General features: G+C 28.7%; 1 protein-coding gene across 2 annotated transcripts in view; it reads left to right on the top strand.

Moving 5' to 3' along the window:
• Positions 1-600: 600 nt before the first annotated feature.
• Positions 601-23,258, top strand: part of LOC107452687 (organic cation transporter protein) — a 60,124-nt gene continuing 37,466 nt past the window's right edge. Inside the window, exon 1 of one of the 2 annotated variants that reach the window (XM_021146883.4) lies at positions 601-680. The gene's annotated coding sequence lies outside the window, so the exon portion shown is untranslated. Of the gene's footprint in view, positions 681-23,012; positions 23,152-23,258 lie in introns of those variants that run through there. The other variant, XM_021146882.4, reaches the window with a different exon arrangement.

Raw genomic sequence — 23,258 nt, forward strand, 5'->3', positions numbered from 1 at the left:
TATCATCTACATTGTTAGGATTCTTCTGTCAAATTTGGGAAAATCTTTCGTCTAAATAATATTTTATTCCTGTGAATGCAAGATCTTCAGGTGTATTCTATTGTTATGTATATGTTATATTTTTTTTTCCTTACATATTATTTATATTGCTTTGTACTTCACTTTAATCGTGTTTATGATGATTGTTTACTTAAAGTTTTAAAAACAATGAAAACTATGTTATGTGTTAAATAAGAGAGAGACTTTCCTTCTGAGTTTAACTGGTTAAGCAAGAATTATTTTTTTTTCTCTTTTTTTTTCTCGGCTTTTGAGGAAGATGTGACGCTTATCGTCACTCAAAATTAAAATCAAGAGAAAGGGCTAAGATTTGATTTCTAGAACATTTCAGAGTCTTCGATTAAATAAAACTACTGTGGGAAATCTCCATCGCCAAATAGTAAGTTAAATACGGATAAAGTAATTCAAATAAACGATTAGGTTTAAATCTTACAATGTCACCCCCATCCTGTGATTGACCCATCACGGGACAAACTCGAAAACAACAATGACTTTTGAACTTGACCTTTCCTCAGATTTGTAACTTTTTATCACCCAAAAAATACGATATAAAAGCAGCCGAAGGAAAGGGTTGAAAAAGCAATCAGCCTAAGTGACAATAGGCCGAACCATGACTAAACTTGGTAAGTCTCTCTCCATCTATTCTAAAAAGCACGTAAGAATTAATGTATAAATAAGTTGAATTAATTGTATATTCTAATTCTAAAATAATCCTGTTAATTGTTAAATTTTTGTTCAATACAGTTATGTTATTTAAATAATAAAATGTTACTAGTTAAAAGCAAGACTTCTATTTATCCTTTATTTAAAATTATTCAAAAACGCCACATAATTTTAGAATATGAATAATGTAAGATAATTGCGAAATTACAAATGACTAGAGTAAAATTAGAGATGACTAGAGTAATCACTTATAAAAAAACATATGTCTTATAAAATAACAGATTCAATTGAGATTTTGATAAAATGACTAATTTCTAAAAAACAACTTGAAAATGAATAATGATATAAAATTGATTAGAAAATAAAATCATAAGGAAATGATTGTATTAGTGTTAGATTTTTCTGGTTTTCAGATGGTATCTAATATTAGGTACTACTTACTTCTTGGGCTTTGTTAAAGTCTCATGGTATCATTTTATTGCATTGCGATTAATTTTCACAATCGCTCAGACTTGAAATTTTACAAAGAATAAGGTAGATAGTTATAAAAAAAATTGTAAAGTTTTTCTTTTTGGTTTGTTTTAAATTACTAGAGTTTATCAGTCGTCTTCAATACAACATATTAATAAAAATGCCTTTGTCTTAATAATTATGACAAAGCAGGTTTTTTAAAACTATGGCAGCTAACACTAGAAAATATCCGTGAAAATTTAGTATTAATGTTTGACCACATTTTTCTAATGGTTCTTTTGAAAGTAATACAAAGAGGTACAGGATCACCCAGAATAACTTTTGATCTAATGATCAAATTTCAAGTTCTAGGACTTAATCTTAACGGTTGGAGGAAGGGATCTCAAATACGATAATTATTTTGTGCAGACGATATTTCAGGCTACGAAATCACACACAAAAAGTACTTTCTCTGAATAAACATACCTTTTTTTCGATGAATTCGGATCTCTGATTCCAAAGATATGGGGGATAGCTGCAATCTGGGAAATATGGTCTAAATAGTTTGGTCAAGAGAGCCGTCTAAAGTTTTGACCCCCTAATATTATCGTTTATCCAAAGAATTCTACGCAAAAAATAAATTTTAGTAAATATTTATTATTTTTATTATTTTATTTAATAATAGTAAAAAAAGTTTTGTATTGTAAGGTGAGCAATTTTTTATATAATTTTAAAGTATTTAACACTACTAGGCAAAATACAAAATTTGAGCAAAATTGGGCAAATATTAAAAAAGTCGTATAGTTAAAACTCGATTTCTCAGGAACTATTCAACCGATTTCACTCAAATTTTGTATTTTGCCATTCAAAATTAGATACTTAAAAACGATGTAAAGATTTTATACCTTACAATTCAAAATTATTTCGCCTGTGTTATTGAAAAAACAATAAATATTTATTAAAACTTATTTTTATATGTAAATATCCTAAGATGAATGAATTTTATAATTGTCTAGAAAAATTTTTCAATCTGGGTAAAAAATTGTCGAGATATGGCGCAATACGCCGAAAGTAAAATTAACATTAAGGGGTCAAAACTTTGGACCGCTATCCTGTCCAAATTATTATGACCATATTTCAAAGATTGCGGCTACTTCCTGTATTTTGGGATTAGAACTCCGAATTCGTAGAAAAGAGCTATGTTTATACAGAGAAATTACGTTTTTGTGCCTGATCTTGTAATTTATATCGTCTGCACTAAATAATTAGCATATTTGAAATCCCCCTTACAAACCCTTAAGATTGAGTCAGACAAAGTGAAGATCCCGTCATTAAATCAAAAATTATTCAGAGTGATCCGCTTTTTTTTCTGGTGCTCTGTATATTTACATATTGCATTTCTATGCATTAACTTTTTCTAGTTTTTGTTTTCGCTATTAAGTTAAGTTACAAGATGTTTATCAAAATTTATTATTTCGATCGGAATAATCTGTTTTTTTTTTTTAAATCTATTCTCTTGACTTAATTATTGGGGCAATATCTTTTAGAAAGCAGTTAACCATATCTTTACTAATTTCCAGCGTTTGAGTTTGCAACTGGAATTATCTTGCAAGAATAAGCGTATCTTAACTAAACCATTAAAAACAACAAAAAATAACATCTTAGATGGATATTATAAGTTAGTGCTTGAGTTTAGTTCAGTCGAAAAATGACTTTTTTCTTTTGATCACTATATAACTCAATTTTAAACTTTTTTATTGAATGGATCGTAGTTTGATCACGTCAAAAATTTCGTAATTCTGTTGCTATAACTAAAACTGTGAGAGTTAAATAAGCACTTATATCCCCATTTTTTAGGGCATAGCTTATAAAGAATTTATATGATAAACTTTATTCTGTTCTCTTAAATGGTATGCTCTCCAGAGGGTCATATGTAGGCAAAAGTATATTGTTATAACCTTTTATTAAAAGTACAGAAGTTAATACAAAATTATTCTACTTTTGCAACAGAGCTCGTGGGTCATAATTAACTTTACCCTCGTGATTAACAAGGTTATGACTATTAGAATATGTAAATGTATTTATCATATGTAGGCAAAGGTATATTGTAATAACCTTTTATTAAAAGTGCCGAAGTAAAAACAAAAAAATTCTACTTTTGCAACAGAGCTCGTGGGTCACAATTAACTTTACCCTCGTGATTAACAAGGTTATGACTATTAGAATATGTATATGGATATGTATTTATCATATGTAGGCAAAGGTATATTGTAATAACCTTTTATTAAAAGTGCCGAAGTAAATACAAAAAAATTCTACTTTTGCAACAGAGCTCGTGGGTCACAATTAACTTTACCCTCGTGATTAACAAGGTTATGACTATTAGAATATGTATATGTATTTATCATATGTAGGCAAACGTGTATTGTAATAACCTTTTATTGAAAGTGCCGAAGTAAATACAAAAAAATTCTACTTTTGCAACAGAGCTCGTGGGTCACAATTAACTTTACCCTCGTGATTAACAAGGTTATGACTATTAGGGCATATATATGTATTTATCATATATAGACAAAGGTATATTTTAATAACCTTTTATTAAAAGTGCCGAAGTAAATACAAAAAAATTCTACTTTTGCAACATAGCTCGTGGGTCATAATTAACTTTACTCTCGTGATTAACAAGGTTATGACTATTAGAATATGTGTAGAAGAATGATACTACATAATTATAGATTTGACAAAAAAAGTAATTCGTAGGAGCAATCTATCAATCTTACGAGAAGTGTAAAATATTTTTGTTTATATTTCTTTCGATCAGATGAATTATTTATGTTTACCAAGACGATGTATTGATGTTGACTTTCCGGTTTTGAAAATAGCATCATTTATTGAAGTCGTAGATAACAGTAAAATAAACTGTCCATAAAACCTTTTTTTCAATGACAATAAGGTTAGACGTCAATAAGAAAATCTTTTAACACATTATATTTGGGGTCTTGACACAGACTTATCTCGAAAAATAAAGAAAACTAGAGAAAAAAATTCATTTCAATATTTTCTTAAGCAGTTGTTTCCGATTGCAATAAAAAAAACGAATTTGTATTGACAGAAATATGATAATTTGTGCGGAAGTAAATAAATAACTGATTTGAAACATGCTTTATTCTTATTTATGAAAAGTGAAATTATTTATTTTCATTCGTCAATTATTTTGAAAGGTCACACTTTATATAATAAAATTATTTATTCTTATTTCTTGCAAGAAACGAGCCACTATAAAATGTCGTTCAAAAGCATTATAAGCTAATGGTAGTTGCAATTTAATATAATGGTAAAACTGTTTTTTATGCCAGGTTTTAAAATACACTGGTGGACAAAATTAAGAGATGGAAAGCATTTTCGCACATTTCTATGACGCTATATTCTTCTATGACGCACATTTCTATGATGCTATTTCTGGACGGTTATTGATATGGAGGGAACCTGGAATCCGATACCATCCCAGCAACATTATCGAAAGGGACCATTATGCTGGTGGAGGACTCATGGTTTGGACAGGGATCATGCAATATACCCGCACACCGCCCCATGTGTTTGACAATGGTTCCGTGAATGCCCAGAGGTACAGCCAGGAGGTCTGGGATGTTCTTGGGAGAGCTATTGCGATGCGCCAACCTCTCCCCAGAACTATTCTGCAGTTAAAAATTGCTCTGGTGGAAGAATGGGAGGATCTTCCATAAGTCCTCCTTAACTCCCTTATTAACAGCTTGCATACTCGTTGTGCATGCTGTCTGTGTGTCAGAGGTGACCATACACCATACTAGAGGCAACACACACTGTACAAGACACACTTTTATTGTCATCTTTTATCTTTAAGTTCAGACTACATTGGATTTATTGGCAATAGGTCTTGCCAGTGAATGACACTTTCATTTTTGCTTTGCATACTTTATTATCATGGAATAAGCTATATCTATACCAAATTTCATTTATTTATGTTCAGTATTTTTTGAGATATTTGAGAAAATGTCTTCCATCTCTTAATTTTGTCGACCAGTGTAGTTTAATGCTAATTTTAGGTATCTAGTTTAAATATTTATTATTCGATTTTCATGTGAATAAAATAAGTTGTAAAGAATATGCAAATTAAAATAATTTGTGGTCCTTAATTCATTTTTGACAAAATCATAACTGATTACCCCTTTTTGAACCATCCAAGGTTAATGGAAACATATGTCCCAAGATCCAAAGGTATCCCATTTATATTTCCCCCCAATTTTTGTCTTCAAGATTAACTTACAACACAATTTAATCAATTTATCTACACGGAAAAAAATTCTGGTTAAATCGCCGTATGGTTTGGTAATAACATTTCTGGAGAAAAAGAACCTTAATTTCGGCTAATGAATCTATTCAACCATTTATTCGGTAATTTTTCCGCTTACATGTAACGGTTCATCAAAAGTTCTTGTTTTCAAAGTTATAGTTCTTTTTACCACACATTTATTAACAAATAAAAAACTGAATTACAAATGAGAAACTGAAAAATTTCTCTTAAAGAATATAAACGAGAATCTCTACTTATATTTTTAAAATTATTTAAATTTTTTTCTTCTGAATTTAGTTTTAAAACTTTATTAAGGAAGATGGAATTAACATTCTAAAAACTAATTTAACATACTGTTAAGTTACTGTAAAAGTTATTTAAATTAAATGGACGCATGTCTAACTTTAAGGGATAAAATATTGATGTATTTTTTTAACGATTTCGCAATTTTTTTTCTTTTGAACTATTTTCAAAAAGGAAGAACCACCCTTGATAATTTATGATAAATAGATTAATGATTACCAACTGTTGATGATGTAAACTAGGTTGTTCACTTAAAAGAAAACAGTAGGCATAAGCAAGGACAAATTCGACATTAAAAAAATTTATAATCTTCAGTTTGATGGCTTCAGAAAAAAAACATTGTGTTGGTTTCAACCAGTTTCAAGATGTCAAACTGCAATAAATCTGCTTGACATGATATCAAATGTCTAAGTATGTGACTTAATTGAATAAAGAAGTTGATAAAAATTCCGTCCCAAGTTCATATAATAACAGATGTTAGAACGTTTCACTATTTGAACATTTTGTCAGTTTTATTATTTTCAGTCAGATCATTGCAAAATCTGTTACTTTCATTTACTTGTTAACTACAATAATTAGTGAATTTTTTAAAATATAATACTTTTTCAGTTTTGAGTTTAGGTTTGGAGATTGAACTACCACTTGTATGTTTAAAAAAAAACATCTAGATATAACAATACGGCATGGTTCATTTTTGTACGAGACAGTTTTCATTATATTTTTCTTTCATCGAACGTTATATACACTCAGTTTAAATATTTTTTGTTCTTATACATTCCACAATATTTTTAAAATTTCATTTAAATATGCCTAATTTGTACTATTTTTCTTGCTATTGCATTTTTTATGCACTGTAGCCAACATACTCTGTCGGTATACAATATACTCTGTAAATTAGATAATATTTTTACCTTATATATTTTGAAATATTTTAAAATTTTTGTTTAAATAAATTAGCATAATCTAAACCATTTTTCTTGATATTGCAGGCAATATACTTTGTAAATTATATAATCTTTCTACAATTTGCAATTTTAAAAAATTATTTTATTATTCACAGAATTTTTCTATTTCACAAACGGAAAATGCATACGTATTTAATCGTCTTTTTATAATTGTGATGCCACAATTGGCATTACATATTTATTTCCTACTTTTCAAAATATCTTTGATTACTTAAGCTTATTTTATTAATCGAATTATGTTTAAAATAAATCAAAGAGTTAATCTTTTAAAGCAAACATAAAATATATATTTTATGTTTGCTTTAAAAGATTAATATATATATTTTATCGATCAATGTAACGGATACTTTTTATTTCATTACTAATGCAGACTCATTAATTCACTGCCTCCAAATCGAAAACTAAAATCTATTTATAACTTTTTTGATTCTAAAATTTCTTACCGCAAATATGTTTCAGTTGCAGAGTTGTACTAATTCCCATAATTTTGTTGGCGACTCGTGAGCGCCAAGGTATTTTTAAACCCAATTATTGATTATGCGGGATTGGCTTTGTTTCGGCTGTGTTATATTGTGATAATTCGCCAATTTTGTATTTCCTATCCATGCTTCTCCTGTGTCCGTTCGGAACAGTTGCATTAACTTTTAATGTCAAATTTATGGCGCCTAAAAGTTTAAAAATGTAATTTTAATAAGAATGCCAACTTGAACTCAATCTTCCATCTCTTATATATATTTTTTTATAGATCAGATATTCTTAATCTTTGCTTAATAAACTGAAAATGAATCCTGTACACTCAAAAAAATCAGATCAATGAATAGTAATATCGGTACATTACCATAGTACGGTACAAATTTGCTAAATCTTAATAAGGATATAACATGAACCATAAAAATGTGTGTGCAAGTTTAAGAGTTGCGATAATGGGATTCAATATACCTCCATACATACACTGTTTGAAATAACTTGGAAAAAATAATTAAATAACAGTTTATTTAATTTTTATTTTACCATATTTAAACAAATCAGTTTAATATCCATAAATATGACGGCATTCAAACTTTTAACTGTGAAAAAAATCCGATTATTAACTGCTTTCTCCTAATACCGTTAAACAACCAGAATTTTATCGAGCTTAGTTTCTTGCAAATCAGTACATATTAGAGCTGAGAGGGCTAATATGTCAATCTCATGACCAAAAAAAACGGGGGTTCGAGACCACACAGCAATATTTCTTCCATCTCCTTCAATACCAAAAGAGTTTCCAAGATACAGCACCCCCCCCCAATTTGTGACTCTGGACTGTTAGAATAGGATACTTTCATTCGCACCTAGATGACAGCACCATAAAGCTGCTAAACTGTATCCAATGTCCAGTTATATTTCTTTTTAATGGATTAGAAACCATGGTGGTTGTAAATGGTTAAACAAAACTGCAAATGTCAAAAATGTTCGTTAACGCAAATTTTACCGTTAACTGGATGGACAGACTGTTGTCGGTTATTTTACCATAATTTTAGAATTAAATTTCTAACAGTGTATTTTACAGCAAATTTAGTAAACTGTCTCCTTTTATATTTTAAATATCATCTGTTGTGATTGGTATTTGATTTACAAGTTTCGCAATCTCTATTGCTGAGGTAATTCTGGAAGGTAAATGATAAATAGATTCGACCGAAATTAGATACATATTTAAAATTTTCAAAAGTATACTTATCTTTATTATTTTTAAAATAGCAGGAAGTTAAATAAATTTCACAATTATTTTCTTATAAACATATTCAGTTTGACCAGAATCAATTTTCCTATAATGTCTTTTTTAGTGCTACAATTCCTTTTTCGTTACTATATATTATAATATTTTTGTTTGTTTATGAAAGTTTCCTTAACTAAAAGTAACGAAATCAGAAAAAAAAATCTATCCTGCATAAGAGAATAAATATTAAAAATATTAAATAAAAGTAATATTTTTTTTCTTAAATGAAATAGCAAAAGTAATGAAACAAGTACCATCTCCTCTTAGAAAATCAAATATTAATAGCTGAAAGTATTAATATTCAAATATTAATAGTTGGTTTTTTCAAGATAATCATAATTCTTAAAAGGAACATGCTCTTTAGAGAAAAAAAACGTTGTGAAACTAATTTGAAACTCGTCTGTACTTATCCAGCTAGGGGAAATTTTGAAGTGAAATCGGTAAAAACCCACCAAATCACTCTAAATACCTTTTATGGAAAAAAAAAAATACTAGCCTATGATAGGACGAGAAAGGATAATTTGTGATTCTTTAACTTTAAAGCGTCTTTCATATAATCAAAATCATATGATTGCGCGTATATGCGTAAGTTTAGGTATTTTCTTAAAAGTTCATAAATTTCATTTGAAAAAAAGAAAGAAAAAAAAATGGAAATGCTCTTTTGAATTTTGATTTGATAAAATTCCATTGCTTCGCGAGATAGTTTCTCAATATAACCTTTGTAACGTAAGTATAAACTTGTTCTTCTCTAGTTTACAATAGAGCTCTTAATTTTATATTACATGAGATGGTTTAAGTACGTCACATTATATCTTGTGTATAACAAATGTTAGATTAGCTAATAAACTATACCATGTTTCCAAGTAAATGCAAAGTACATTTACTTTTAACCTAGTAAAATATTAGGTTAAAAGTGAATGTACTTTTAATATTTTTTCTAATGTACTGTACTTTTTAATAAGTACTGTCTAAATGTACTGTTTAATATGGTTTCAAGACAATTCTTTTTTAAATTAAATTTTCTTAAATAGTTAATATGTTTAGGTAGCTTGGAGGTTTCTTTTTTTAAGTATGTTATTTAATCTAAATGGCATCATATCGTTTAATAAATTATTTTAAGATTGAAAATTATAATTTTAAGACTCCAAAACTTATTTTATTGTGTTGCATCATTTATTATGTGCAACTGTAATTTCATGATGTTTAAATTTTATGTGTTTGTCAGGAAAAATTGACGATATAAATTTATGAATCTATCTGCAATATAGGAAACCATTCATGTTGTAAAATATTTTTATTTTTATAATGTAACCGTCTCTAGGAAACTATTCATCTTGCAAAATATTTAAATTTTATAAACGTCATTGAACTGCAGAACCAAGTTTGAGTTTACGACTACTAATGTTCAACACCGTAGCTGTGTAATTTTGAACCCAATTCAAAAGACATGGGGTATCTCGGATCAAGTATTGGAAGAAATTAGTACTTGTGGTAGACATTTTGATGGAACTAACCCACTTTTGCGTTACATGGAGAGGAAAACCCCGAAAATATCACATGATTGGCCTACCGGCAAGGGAACTCTAACCCATGATCCGTCTGCCACTGAGGATGTTTTACGCCAGCATTGCTGCTGAGGTGAGCTGAGTGCGGAATTTGCTTCTGCCAGTTATCGCTTGGATTCGAACCCGTGACACCTCATTAGGAAGCAATCACTCCATTCCCTGAGCCACCATGGCTCCTTGTGAAATATTTATTAAATCTTTTACAAAAACTTTCTTTGGAAAGTAGCACGCGTTCTCCATTACTTTAGTTTTCCAATACATAAATTTTTTAAAACTCAATTACTGTTGATTTTAAATTATTTAGTTTTAAATGTATAATTTAAAAGCATGACGTCACGTTTTAAAAGCAAGTCTATAAGCAAAATTGATTATACAAAAATACAACAATTAATATAGAAATGCGAGCGCGCATTACAGATGTAAGAGGTTTGAAAACCTGATGTAAGGGGAATATTTCTGAGTGATGCATGATTACCATAAAAGAAACCTTTAATGATTGGCATAAAAGTAACCTAACCAGCTACTTTGTATACGGAGTTTTCATTTAAAAAAAAGAGAATGGTCTGTGCAATGTTTTTTTGAAACAGTCAGGTTTTAGTCAGATTTGTTATAAACCGGACTTATCACGTCAAGAGCTGACTTGATAATTAACTTAACTAATAAACATGTCTTGATAACAGACCTGTTTTATGAAATCAGGCCTGTTGGTCAAAGCACCAGTTCAGGTTAACAGAAATCTAAAGCCACATTTTTTGTAAGTTTCTTAGCATGTGTTTTTTTACTGCACACAGAATTTGGAATATCATCTATATATATTTTTTTCTTACACGGAGACAAAAAAAACCTTATTACAACTCACCGAATGGCAACACTGGAAAATCGACCAATGATTGTCACTAATAATGTAACATGCCAAATCTAGCTGAGATGGCTCAACATATAGCGCTTTTAAAAACGGAAACTGAAATAACCAGAGAGAGCATAAGCTAGGCAGAAGGGAGTAGTCTTTGTCGATAGATCTCTATTTTAGTATTTTGTCGAAAGCGCTTTTTGTTCACGAATTTATATATTGCGAATTTATTTGACGATTTTTGATTTATATCACGAATTTTTAATAGACTTAATTATAGCCAAAATTTTAACCTTTTTAAAGAGATATCAGTTTTAATCAAATTTTATCTTAAGATTTTATACTATGGCACATTTCTAATAGGTTTAACGAATTACATGTCATTTATTTGAATTTAAATTTATTTTAATGACTTAGTATTTACTGAAAAGATGTAATTTTTTTTAAAAAAGTTGTTATATGGATTTGAATGATTGTTTTGAATTCTTAGAATTTTGTGCATTTGCAATGTACCTAAGCTAGAAGCGAGCGAAGCGAGCTTGGTTTGCGAAGCAAACCATATAAGATTTCGTAGCAATTTTCGGGTGTTGGTGAGCGTTAGCGAGCAGGGGGTGCAGCCCACTAGTATTATATAAAATTTTATATCTTGGTGATTACATAAAACGAATTGTATAACGAATTTTGGAAGTACTCCATCGACATACTTTGTATAGTAGAACAACAACAAGTAGTGGAAGTAACAAAGGACAAAAAAAAAAGAAAAACACTTTTAATCTAGCCTATTGATTCATATTAAAAAAAAACCTGTTTCATTGTGCAATTCCGAGAATCTCAACTTTGAAATATGTATACAATATTTAAGCGATTGAATAAAACATTCATTTTTCTTTTTTTTCTTCTTTGAAAAAAGTTTTTCGTGGAGATGTTGAAGTAATAGATTAAAACCACTGTTCTAATTTAAGTTCATTTGCAAGTTTCATTTTACTAATTTCATTTTATCAACAAGCTTTCTCCATACTATTGCATTCACCGAATTCTACTCCACTCTTTGATTTATTACATGTCGTGTTTGTATGTGATCGAATGAAATTGTATTCCTGTCGAATATGATAAAACAATTTGTTCAACTTACCTTTTATTTAAATTTAACGAACTAACAGTTTTATACATTAACGATAACTATGCAATCAAGTCACGGGAATGAATTGAGAATGACAGAAATTTAAATTATTTTTAAATTGGAATAGTACGGCTATTTAACAGGAAAAAAATTATCAGAAAAATAGTTTTTGACTTTTGACAGGAAAACTTTGATGAAAGTTTTTGCTAAAACTTTTTGACATGAGTACTTTGATGACATATTCAAAATTAAAGCTTATTAAGGGCAAAAACTATTCAAAATAAAAAAATTTTAATTAAAAATACACATTTTTAGTCAAAATCCAAACTAATCAATTATAAAAATACTAAAACAATATTAAGCACAGTTTTCGAATAAGTATTTGAACATCCATTCATTTTGGTATAGATAGAGTTCTAGTCTATTCTCTTTGTATAGTCAGGAAACATTGATCAGAATTCATGGTGAAAAATACGACTAACTTTTAAATAACTTTTGATCTAATCCGGTCTTCATGTTTTAGAACTCAATCTTGATGGTTTGAAGAGAATATGCTAATTAATTAGTGAAGACGATATTTTAAGTTACGAAATCAGACACAAAAACGTGCCTTCTCGAATAAACATATATTTTTTCAGATTTTTGACCCATATTTTCTAAAGAGATAGCCACAATTTGGGAAATATGGTCTCCATAGTTTAATAAAGAAGGTGGTTTTAAATTTGGTTAATTTTATTTTTTCGTATTTCACCATATTTCGATAAACTAATAAGCAAATTGAAAAGTTTTTGCTAACTGTTATAAAATTTATTTATCCAAAGAAGATTCCATGTAAATATAACTTCCAATAAATAATTATTACTTTTTACATCATTTAAAAAAATGTAATTTTAAATAAAAAAAAAAATACAAAATTTGAGCGAAATCAGTCGAATAGTTCCTATTCAATCGATTTTGAACAAAATTTTTAATTTGCTATTTAAAATTACATTCTTTATAATGGTGTAAAAATAGTATATTATAACTTCTATAAAATTGTAATTGTATGACTTCTTTTTTTACTAATAGTAAGTAATTTACTAAAAATTAATAAATAGTTACTAAAAGTTATATTTTTCAAAGAATTATCTTTGGGTAAATGAATTTTATTATTGTGTGCAAAATTTTTTTAATTCGCTTAAGAAATGGGGAAATACGCGAAAAGTAAAATTTATATTCAGGGGTCCAAACTTTAAATCATTCTCCAGACCAAACTATTGGGACAATATTTCCCAGATTGCGACTCATAGAAAGTACGTTTTTTGTGTTTGATTTCGAAACTTTAACAATAATCCTTTTCTAACCACTATCAGCAGAGCTTTTATCACAAAATAGAATTAATCGTTGTTTGACCAATTTCGGATTAGATTAAGTGTTAAAATTATAAGTGAACTTATGTGCATTTCTGCAATGGAAATTACGATTATTTCCTGAACAGCGAGAGCAAAATTTATCGTAATATTGAACTTTGACCTCATTTCAGATGGAAAAAAACAGACACGCAACAAAATTTTAAAAATAAATAAATAAAACTAAAAATGTTTCTTTATTTTTTAAAGAAAAAAAGAAAAGAAAAAAAAAAACAGGGATGAAATTTTTGGCCGTTATTCATAAATATTGAAGATAATGAGTATAAGACGATATCTCAAGAAATGCTATAGGAACAGTTTGTAATATAAATTTAAGGAAAAAAAATTCGATCACCTAATCGAGATCAATATCAACAATTTCGGATTGTTACAATAGTGGTTGATGGAGATCGTAATCTGTTCGTTTCAGATTCACAAGTTCATGCATGAAAGGGAATTAGAAAGCTAGGATTTTTTTCCAATTTTACATGAATAGTGAATGAATCATTTGCATTGAGTGGAAGACAGTCTACAGTCTTATGCAAGTTATTGTGTACTTTGAAAATGGATCCTTTTTTCCCTAACTGGTGATCAACACCCAGTTCTCGTATTTGCATGTAAGGGGTTCGGAGAGTCACCATTCGCTCTTCGATAGGGTTCAATTATGTCAACCACTTTGGAACTTTAGTTAGGAATGGGCTCCATGCTTGCATTTGCGAACGGAATCCTTTTGTTTTTCCGTTTGTGTATAACGCTTAGGTATTCCGGCTTACGTTCTTTTTCTTTGGTTTTTTTCAGCCTCGGTAAGTTTAGGCCTTGTCATCGTTTTTTTCTTGCTTCAACTATAATCTTTGGGACCATGTCAATCAGTTCGGGACCCTCGTTTTTGTGATATCCAACTTAATTTGCATTGAAAACGATCCGGTTTGAACTGTAGGTTACAATTTCTGATTCTTAACTAAAACAATAAAAACAAAAATATCGTTCAAATGATTAAATTCTCTTTTATTCACAACACAAGAAGTATTTATGGGACTTCTCTGGTCCTATGTCTCAGAAATAAAATCACAAACTCAACGCATAACAAAATCAAAACTGAAAAACAGAATTCTGAAATAAATTATCAAACAGCAGCGGTCACCATAGCAACGCATGCAAGACGACGCATGCGCACTGTTTACTATAACTCTTGAACACAGTTAAAAAGCGTGATGACGACCAAAGAAGATGCGAACGCCATCAAACTCAAAACAAGACCCATTTTGCCAATGGGTAATAAATGATGAAGGAAAATTATTTTTCTTTTTAAAAAAAGATATTTTCGAATTCGACTATCAAAAGGTTTTCATTTTAGATCTAACTGAGAAATAAGTATTAGTTAACTAAAAATTTGGAATCAAGCGAAAAATTGTACATCTTGGTTTATAATATATAAAAACAAAACTCAATATTATATAAAAATAAACTATGGCAATTTGAGTAAATAACAGTTGCGAATTTATTCATTAACAGTTCAAGGAATATTAAGGAGATTTAGAGTTTCACTTTTGAGAATAATGGTCTGGTAAAATGAAATAATTTCCATTATTATGTACTGTGAGCAAGAAAAAGATATCACCCTGTGGTATCGGCTGCTTCACGTGCATGGTACAGAGTAGTATCACCTCAGGATTCACTCGTCATAAACCTGGGAAATAATGACTAACATGTTCTGGATCATTTTCTTTTATTTGTGGGAACACCACATCACACAAAAGGCGCTATGATTGCTCATGAAGAAGTACTGGAACTACTCCTGGAATCTGAAGCTTCAAAGGTAACACGTGCCTCCTTCGCAGCATGCTCTGTCGTTATCTCAACAAATTAATAATAAAAATTGGTTAATCTATTCGATTTACTAAACCTCCATAAATACACCATTTCAGTGACACATAAATATTAATAAAGAAATAGAGGAGGAAATCGATTCTTGAAGGTTTTTGCTCCTCTCGTTCGAGGGACAACACAAATCAAATGTGCGCGTCCATTCGGGCAACAGGCTTAGGAAGGTTCCCGGTCGCAGTTAAAAAAATTAAGTGCAAGGCACAGTCACAAAAGTGAAATTATAAATTTAGGCGAATGTCAGAAGGCTGAAATTTGAGGGTATTGTGATAGCATCATCACACACCCTAAATAACTTTCGTTCTAATGATCAGATTTTCACGTATTAAGTGTCATTCTTAAAGGTTTCTGGGGGATAACTTCAAATATGATAATTAATTAGTGTTAACTACTAATTAAGTTGCGAAATCATATACAAAAACGCACTTTCTCTGAATAAACACATATTAATTTTTACATATTTAGATTCCTGATCCTCAAAATAGGAGGGAAGACAAAATTTTGAAAAAATTGGATCCGAAATTAGGGAAGTTAGGAAATTTTATATATTTGGCATCGTCCCAAAACGATGCCTAGAATTATCGCCAAAGCAGGATTAGAAATGTAATAAAACCACTCTATCCGCGTAATCGACTAGCGAGAAATACTTCGTTGCTAAGCAACCAAGCTGAGAAAATGAATAAAAACTGTAGCTATTTTCGTTTCTCTGTTGGCTTGGTTCAAAAAGGCTTTTTTTCCCTCTTTAAATAGTTAATAGAAAAATATCTTGAAGTTTCCAGAGAACAGATATGTTTTTTGTTGATTACTGTCCAAAAAGCAAAGATTGTTTTCGTTTACATCTCCTTCAAAAATAAAATTTGAATCCATTTATAAATTATTTGGTATTTGAACAAATAAATTTTTATAAGGCATTATTTGTATTTAAATTATTTTTAAAGTTCTTAAATATGAAGATTTTGTACTAAAAAAATTGCATTTTAATTGCATACAGGTGAAAATTGTAAAATATCTGGTAGAAATTATAATACACATTCACAAGGTTTAATATATATTTCTTTTTTTTCGATATTTCTTTTATTTCTTTACGGTGATATTTTTTTTCAATGAATAAATAAGTGAATATTATGTGACATTTTAAAAAGATTGAAAAATGTATGTCTAAAAATATTCTATGGTTTATTTAAAAAAAAAAATCATTTGTTTCTACAAAATATGTGAGTTACGTAGCTTTCTTTTTATAACTGATAATTTGCAAGTAGTATCATAATGTTTTTATACATTCTGAAATGGATTTTTGTATATTCACCATATAATACTGATTAACATGTTCAACAGTCACGATCACCAAATATTGCTACTATAATTAAACAGAATTCGTAAGGTCCATAAAGAACTGTATTTGTGACAAAAACACTAAGAAGATAAATGTTTTTTATTACGGTTATATTCACCATAATATTAAATAATCAATTTCAACATATAACTTCAAATATCTGGTAACAAAATCTTATGTTTTAAAATTTAAATTTTAAAATTAAAAATTACTTCTTTATTTTAATATAGGTACCACTGCATTTTTAAATGTTTTAAGGACCACATGAACCCTGTTAAAATAATAATTTACTGATGTTTGCTACTTTCAGCATAAAATTCTTATCGAAATAATGATCAAGAAAGATCTACTATACTTGATGGTGCAAACTTTATTGCCTTTAAAAAATTATGAAGAAAATAAACGCCCATTGTTAAGACTCGCGAGACGTGAATGATTGTTGTTGTTGTTGTTGTTACTTTACGTCGCACTAGAGCTGCACAATGGGCTATTGGCGACGGTCTGGGAAACATCCCGGAGGATGATCCGAAGACATGCCATCACAATTTTGATCCTCTGCGGAAGGGATGGCACCCCCGCTTCGGTAGCCCGACGACCTGCGTGCGAAGTCGAGCACTTTACGGTAGCACAGTTTAACGAGGACCAATACCGCACACCCTCGGTCCCTACGCAGACTGATCCAAGTGGTCACCCACCCCCACACTGACCGTAGCCAGTGATGCTTGACTTCGGTGATCTGCTGGGAACCGCGTCTTAACGATCAGTCCATTGCGGGACGAGACGTGAATGAAGAAAAATAAAAGTGTTATAAAACAAAAGTGTGAAGCATAAATCAAAGTGGAAAATAAAACTGGAAATCCAAAGTACCATTAGAATGAAGTAGAAAATAAGAAATTAAATAAAAACAAAATAAAACTAGAAAATCGCAATAGCCGGGAAAGCCAAATCAGGGAAAAATGCATTTCCACGTTCCATGGAGAGATGGTGTGAAACTAATATCGTTAACAAGAGAATCAACATCATATGAACAAAACAGGATTCCCAGGTATCAATGCGAGTTGATGTGGCGGAGATGGTTCGAATTTTTGCATAATCGAGATTAAATATATCAGTCATTAACATCAAAGAATGTGTAGCATAGATTTATCCTACTCTTGAAAAGGGAATCTTTCAAGAGTAGGAAGGGAAGAACCCTTCCTACTCTTGAAAGGTACTACGCCATCAAAAAAGGGAAGAACCTAAAGTGTTCTTCTAGTCTGTATGAGTCCTTTAGTTTGTTGAGAATGTTGATCATTCCCAGGGCACGCTAGACTTGTGACGTGAATTTTTGAGTGCTCAAAACATATCGACTTTTATTTACATTTTCATATTTTTTGAAGATAATGAAATTTTTATCTTCCTGTCTTAGTTCTTGGGGATTATATATTTAGTGACTCAGCATATTCAACTAAAATATTTAATGCGATATTTAAATTAGTTTTAAGTAAGATAATGATTATACCTGTTAGATTGAAAAGAACATAATAATATATAATTCATCAAACTTTCTAAAAAATTCAAAGCAGCATATTTTATTTTATTTTATTTTATTTTATTTTATTTTATTTTATTTTATTTTATTTTATTTTACTTTATTTTATTTTATTTTATTTTACTTTACTTTATTTTATTTTACTAGTGGGCTGCGCCCCCTGCTCGCTAACGCTCGCCAACCCCCGAAAATTGCTACGCCATCTTATATGGTTTGCTTCGCAAACCAAGTTAGCTTCACTCGCTACTAACTTAGGTACATTGCAAATGCACAAAATTCTAAGAATTCAAAACAATCATTCAAATCCATATAAAAACTTTTTATTAAAAAAAATTACGTCTTTTTAGTAAATAACTTTATATAAATTTGAATTTGTCGTTAAAATGAATTTGAATTCAAATAAATGACATGTAATTCGTTAAACCTATTAGAAATGTGCTATAGTATAATTCGTGACATAAATCAAAAATCGTCTAATAAATTCGTAATACATAAATTCGTGAAAAAAAGCGCTTTCGACAAAATACTAAAATAGAGATCTATCGACAAAGACTACTCACTTCTGCCTAGCTTAATAGTATGAGATTGCCGCAGCTGATGCTCTCTGGTTATTTCAGTTTCCGTTTTTAAATGCGCTATATGTTGAGCCACCTCAGCTAGATTTGGCATGTGAAATTTTTAGCAGCAATCATTGGTCGATTCGCCGTGTAAGAGAAAGAGTAACGTAAACAAAACAAAGCAAACGTTGCCACCGGCGGAAAAGAAATACAGCCAAAATTTTGGAGCCACGTAAGAGAATTATATATATTAGATTTTATTATTTTATTTTATTTTATTTTATTTTATTTTATTTTATTTTATTTTATTTTATTTCATTTTATTTTATTTTATTTTATTTTATTTTATTTTATTTTATTTCTTTCTTGACTACTGCTCTGAGAATCATTTTTAGTATGTCAAACAATTCCGTCAACAAGTGAAATTTCAAAAGTCGAAAGAAACAATGGAATGAACCCTCTCCATTGTAATCAAAGTTAAGTAGTTACAAGTCAATTATTTCGAACAAGTTAACATCGATCCAAAATCTATTCTAGATATGTTTTAGTATATACTTAAGGACATATTTCAATAGAATTTATACTTTACCTTTTATTTTATTATTTTTATTTTTTGCTTAAATAACTCAAGTTACATCATTAAATGTATGAATAGTAAAATTTTTGGTAAATGGAACTTTTCACTATTTTTCATAATTTTTCCTGTAGCTCTTAACAGAGTAAAAGAACAAGTTTAATTTCTTATAATTTTAATAAGTTAAATTGTTTCTAACCGTATCAAGCAATTAAATTTTACGTCCAATCATATTTCAACTCTGTTGTTAATTAAATCATTGCCACGTCAATTGAGCATAAAAGAAACATTAACATTCGTAACTTTTTACGGCAAAATAAGAGAACAATTTCTATTTATAATTTCTAAAAAAGTATATAAAAACTATTAGCCAAACATATTAATTACATTTGTAAAATAATTTGTTATCAAAAAATCTTTTCATGTCTTTTATTTTAGCATTATGGAAATTCTAAAGTTAGGAAAAGAACAGGTTTTAGAGATGATGGTTTTAAAAATAGCATTTCTTAGGAATCTTTTTCCAATTTTTTATTTTTAGTATTTGCTGCTCAACAAAATAAGGCATATCGAGAATTTTCCTGATATAACAATACTTTTTTGAATTGTGCTATATTCTTAACTTTTTAAACAAATTTCTTCAACATTATCCTCTTTAAAAGTGAAACTTTCTTAGTTATAGTTAGGGGGCGATAATAAGTTTGAACGTCAAAATAAAATTGTATGTCTATAGTTTTTTGTTCATCTGAAAAACAAAGCAAGTTGTATTTTTTGCCGTGCACAGATACGGATTTATTTTTTATTACTCATACAAATAAGAAACAATAAAAAAAGACAATAATTTATCTTCATTTTTCAATAAAATATTATGCTTAGTGAATAGGCAGATGCTTTGCTTCGAATAATATTGATCAGAAATATATTGTTAATTTCTTAACAAAATTTAATTCAATAAGTCAATAAGTTTTTCGTTTAATAAAAATTTGACAATAATTTAAAAAGGGATTTTGCTTCAAAGGAAAACATAAATTGAAGAACTAATGCAATTGATTAGTATATTAATGGAAAAATAATATACGTGGTAGAGTAAAGAATAAGATTCTGTAAAATGATAAAATTTAATTAAATAGTTGGAAAAAAGATTCTGCATTACACACGAGAACAGGTAATTGAAAATTTTTTTATATGATCAAAACGATATATAAGATGCGGCAAAATTTTAAGATGCTTAAATATGATCACTACGTATTCGTATTAAGAATTACAAAATATGTATTAAAAAAATTGATAAATATATTATTCCAAATCTATGCATCCGTTTGTATATTATTGAAATTGTATCAATTATAGAAAGAACAAACTAAAAACTAAAATTAACGAAAGCTGATGTATATTAACATTCTATCAGAAACGTGCTTTTATAAAACCCGACATTCGTTGAATAAAATATTTTTCTATTCATTAAAAAGTTGCATTCAAATCTCTTTATTAAATTACGAATAAATTTTTAGACAACTAAAAAAGAAAGATCGTATTTTATAATTAAAAAGGATTAGCAATCGTTTATTAGTGTAAAAAATGTGAATGAAATTTTTCGCTACGCACGCGTAAGTCAATATCCACGTAAGTTACCTACATTTAAATATTAATCGCTAAATTGAACTATTTCTTCATTGTCGCCAAATTATTTTTCGAGAAATAATTCATTTTAATTTTTCTCGGCTTCTACTAAATAAAAACTGTTGAAATTTCAGATTTTGAAATAGAAATATTCGTAGATTAATACGGTATAAAAAATTTATTCCTCACAATTCAAAATGTTTTCATCCACATTTAAATTAAATAATGAAAAATAAAAAAATAATTATCAAAAATTATTTTTTCTAGAAATTATCTTTGGATAAATGAGTTTTATGAGTGGGTGCAATTCTTTTTTGAATTGGTTAATTTGTTTTAAAAGTATGACTAAAAACGCAAAAAGTGAAATCAACATTAAGAGGTCCTTAATAATCGGTACTTAATTAAGGCCCTTAACATTAAGAGGTCCTTAAGAGGTACTTTGGTACACTCTCCTGACCAATCTATGAGGACCATATTTCCTAGATTGCGGTAACCCTTGACCTTTTTTAAGATTAAGAATCCAAACACGTAAAAAAAATATATTTATTCAGAGAAAATATGTTTTTGTGTTCTATTTCGTTTTTTAATTAATAGTTAGCACTACATAATTATCATATTTAAGCCCCCCCCCCCGAAGAACCATTAAGATTGGCATTGATTATTAGAACGAATGTTATTCAGGGTGATATATTCTTTTTTTGTTGCTCACTTTACATATCGAATATTCATATGCATGGAAAAGATGGTTTTCTAAAATGAAATAATATTCATTTTTGTATACATAGAGAATGCGCAAATATAAGAGAAAGATGGTTTGCTTGATGAAATAATTTTCAACGTTGTATACTTAAAGAATACTCATATACAAAGAGAAGAAGGTTTGCCAAAATGAAGTAATTTTCATTTTTGTATACATACCTAATACGTCAGGTAATTACTAAAATAAATACATTTTTTTTAAAAATTCTATTTTATTTTGAGAAATATTGTAGCAATAGCATAAGTAAAAAAAAAAAGATATTGGTTATTACTTTTGAAAAAAAAAAACCGAGAATATAAAGAAGTTGTTAGCGTTAAAATAAATTTTTAAATAATATTAAATAAATATTTATTATTAAATGATGTAAAACAATTTCACATAAATAGCACGTATTCATTTAAATTTACAAAATTTTTTTAATCAAGGTTATGATTAAATCCAGTTTTTTGTTTAAAGGAGCAAGAAAAATTAGCAATGTCTTTTTTAAAAATTATTTAATGAACTTTCACCTATAAATTCTCATAAATAAGGAGGAGAATTCCGAAAAACTGGAATTCAATTTTACGCTGTATTTAGGTCTCACAGAGAAAAAAAGTATGGTCAGAATTCTAGAATATAGTAAAATTTATCGCGTTTCTACCTCAATAGAAGCACTAAAAAGCTGGGTAATTTTTGCCGAAATTCTGTAATTGTCGTAAAATTAACAATAAAATGCGTTTTTTATAAAACGCTATACGAACTTAATAAATGCTGCAAAATATGGTAATTATATCGCTTAAATTTATTCTTCAGATTTTAATTTTTTACTAAATGCGTGGTAAATATAATTCAAAATACAATAATTTCCGATGAACCGTTATAATATAAATGAAAAAAATTATCAAATGCATGCTTTAAGTGCCATATATTTTAATTTCATTAACATACTTATGTTGTTTTTTTTTTTTACCAAAAATGTCATTACCATGAAATTTAAAAATTTTTTCATAATTTTTTTTCCGTGCTTCCTGATGTGTTTTCCATATTTTTATGGTTATAATTTTAATCTTATCAAATCTTTGAAATATTCAAGTAATGTTAAAATTTTTGCTTATTCATAGCAGCTGTTATTAAGCAGCATCATTTAGCTATTTTTTTTTTTTACTTAAAGTAACTTGTTTTAATACAATCATGTCCTTTGACAACGAAATCAGTGAAGTACCAGTTACAATGAACTGTTACAGTGGCAGTTCAAATTCCACGCCTTTTTGATTTGAAATGTCGCATATATTCGTTTTCATTCGTCTCCTGACGATGAGCGGAAAATAATAAAAAAAACAGCAGGAAATAAATAAAAACAGTGCGAAATTGCGCAAATAGTGATTGAATAGGCTCATCACTAGAGGTCAGTTATCAAATTCTCTCTTCGCCAGCTGTCAGATTATTACTTCAATTCACAGCGTACATTTGAAGTAAGCTTTAAACATATTTCCTAATTTTCTTAAAACTATATTTTATATTAAAATTATATTCTGAATCAAAATCATATGTTAAAATAAAACTAATTTTGATTATAAAA

This window comes from Parasteatoda tepidariorum, chromosome 7, assembly GCF_982258835.1.
Source record: "Parasteatoda tepidariorum strain Cologne lab strain chromosome 7, Ptep-v5.0, whole genome shotgun sequence".
Taxonomy (NCBI): domain Eukaryota; kingdom Metazoa; phylum Arthropoda; class Arachnida; order Araneae; family Theridiidae; genus Parasteatoda; species Parasteatoda tepidariorum.